The sequence below is a fragment of the Orycteropus afer genome, unplaced genomic scaffold, assembly GCF_000298275.1.
Source record: "Orycteropus afer afer isolate SDZICR_OR568_19922 unplaced genomic scaffold, OryAfe1.0 scaffold00574, whole genome shotgun sequence".
NCBI classification, from domain to species: domain Eukaryota; kingdom Metazoa; phylum Chordata; class Mammalia; order Tubulidentata; family Orycteropodidae; genus Orycteropus; species Orycteropus afer.
In genome coordinates, this window is record NW_006922161.1 from 1,060,164 (window position 1) to 1,063,159 (window position 2,996).

The following is a 2,996-nucleotide window of genomic DNA, read 5'->3' on the forward strand; positions in this document are numbered from 1 at the left end:
AGTGTTTCCCTGGGTCATCCACGTCGTAGCATCTGTCAGAAGCCCCTTGCTCTTTCAGGCTGGATAACCTCCCGTGTACGTAGGCCCTACATTTGGTGGATCCATTTATCTGTTGATGGACCTTGGGCGGGTTCCTCCTTCTGGCTGCTGTGAATGAAGCTCCATGGACATGAGTGTGCACGTTTCTGTCTGAATCCTTGCTCTCAGCTCTTTGGGGTACACACACAGGAGGACAGTCGTTGGGCCGGACGGTAACCATGTAACCCCGCAGGAGGTGCTGTGTGTTCTCCACGCCAGACCTTTTCTATGTCATGGAAAATCTGCAGTTGATCTCCACTGACATCCACCGTTGCCTTCCAATTAGAGAACCTTTTCTTGGGCCTTGAACTGTCAGTCTGAAGTATACACATCACTCTGTCCTTTTCTCCAAAATGGGATTAAATACATTGCTAAGACTTATTAATTTTTTTCTGCACTCACGGAGTAACTCGTTTTCTGTCCATGTGTGTATCTGAACAGCCACGGCTCCAGGTTCATAATTTCTCTGCACTGGCTCCGTGCCCGGTGCTGTCTGGCTGGGACCAAAGGCTGGGTTTTTCCTCAGTCTTGGCTCAGTACTGGGAGGTGCAGCCCTGGCCTGGGCCAGCTGACCTTCGGGGGCGGGGAGGGTGGGTCAATGGAGTTGGAGGCCTGAATCTGCATGTTTGTGAGGAGGTAGGAGCCAGTCTGTTTGTCTTGAAATGCAGGTGTCCGAGGCCTCTCTGGGAAGGTGATATGAGCCAAGACCCCAAGGGCTTCCCAGGCAGAGGGCCAGTGCCAAGGCCCCGGGCGGGGCGCCATCACGCTGGACACACAGCACGGAGACCAGGTGGCTGGAGTGCATTCTGTGGACAGAAGGCAAGAGGCTGAGATTGAGTGGGAGGGCCAGATGCTGGGGTCCAGGGACCAAGGTTGAGGCCTGGCTCCCACTGCAAGTAAGAAGGGACTGCTGGAGGGTGTGCTGGGGTCCCCAGTCCGCCCTCAGGTTCACTGGCTGACTAGGACTCCCAGGACTCAGCCACTGGAGCTGTGGCCACAGTCTAGAGCCGAGAAAGAGCTGGGGAGAGGACAGTGGCACCACGCAGAGAGCATGCCTGCAGCATCGACACTGGGGACACTCCACCAGCCTCAGGCTGGGTCACACAGACGTGGGCCACCTGTTCCTCTGACCCTGGCCGCTCAGCCTGCAGCCCCGCCACAGGCACACGGATCCCGTATGGCCCAGGGCCCACCATCAATCACACTGCAGCAGGGACTGTTTGCCCGGCCCAGGGCCCCAGGCCTATGAAGACACCTTGTCAGGAAGGGTGCTCCAGGGCCTAAAGGCTGCTTCCTGGGAGCTGGTCAAGGGGCCATCCTGTCTTTGCAGCATGCAGAGTTTGTGCATCCAGGCTGATGCATCAGCCCTGCACGGCACGAGGTTCTGAGCAAGTGAGGGTGGTGTCCACGGGGTCACCTGGTGCTGGTGGCAGCCGGGAGCATGTGGAGGGAGCTGCAGGGTCCAAGTGGAAAACACTGGTCCTAAAGAGTGATGGACAGTTTCGAGGGTCAGATGCCACTGGCCAGAGCACTGGTTGGAGAGAGAGGAAGAGGGGTCGACCCAGCTCTGAGAGGCCAGTGGGAGGGAGTTTGGGGATGGTCATCTCCAGGAGTAGGTGAGGGTGGGGGGCAGATGCACAGGGAAGAGGTGCTGCAGAGGGAGAATCCCAGAGCCAGCCTGGAAGGAGAGTGGGGGTGCAGGCTGAGTGGGGTGGGCTGTGCCCCTGGTTCCCTCCACCGCTCCAGGAGGGAAGAAGTGGGAAGGGTCCACTTTACAAATCTGCTGCCAGTGGTGTGGCCTCCAGCTCACATGTGTGAGTAGGGCTGTGCCCCCCGGGGTGTTCAATGGCTGAGTTTTCAGAACGGTGGCCAGCCCTGTGTATCAAGGTGTCTGGAAGTGGTCTCCCATCAGCAGCGAGCGCAACCGTCTGCACCACAGACAGCAGGCCCTGTATACCCATCCTGGAATGTGGGCAGCAGAGTGTGGACGTGAAAGGGAAACCTGGATGGGCAGTGGGGCACGATGAATCCTGGTGGCAGGACAGCCTGCTTGAGAGTGGCCAGGACGCTGTTGGGACCCTCCCACTTGCTAATTTTTTTGGGGGGTGCCTGACGTGGAGAGCAGGGCCCCACTTGTGAGAAAGGGCCCCTGGGGCTGGAGATGGAGAGCTGTGGCAGCCGCCCACTGCCCCGCAGGGACCATCCCCGGTAGAGCAGCTGCTCCAAGCCAGGCCCACCCCAAAAAGAAGTCCCCAGAGGGCGCCGCGGTCAGGCAGGGTGTAGGGGGAATGCAGTGGGAGGCAGTGGCAGCCTGCAGAGGTGGCCAGGTGCGGTGCCCCGAGATTCTGCTGCCCAGGGAGGTCCTAATGGGCTCGCCTCTGGACTGCCCCTGCAGCCTGGGCTCAGCTTGGTCCCGGGCCTCGGATAAGCCTCTGGTGGGCTTGGGCGTAGCCGGGGGCTGGGCGCCACAAGTCGGGGCTTCTGGAGAGGCAGGACCTGGGGCGGAGTTGGACTGGACCAACGGGGATACAAGCGCGCAGGAGCCTTGGACCAGGCTTCAAGGGGTGAGGCTTGTAACGGAGCGGGGCGGGGCTCTCGGAGGGGCGGGGCATGTGACGCAGAGGGCGGGGCTCTCGGATGGGCGGTGCATCGCCTGGGGCGGGGCTTCTGGGGGAGCGGTGCCTGGGGCGGAGCTGCACGGGCCTGGGACCGGGCTCCAGCGGACAGGACCAAGCGGGACGTATAGGCCCGGCGCCGCGGGGACGCTCCACTCCGACTCCAGCCCGAGGCGTCGGCTCCAGAGGGGCGGGCCGACTCCACCTCTGCGCCCGCCTCAGACCCGCGCGCGCCCGCGCCTCCAGATTCCCGGGACCGGGTGGGGGGCTCCAGGCGGCAGCTGCGGCACCCCGCTCCGGCTC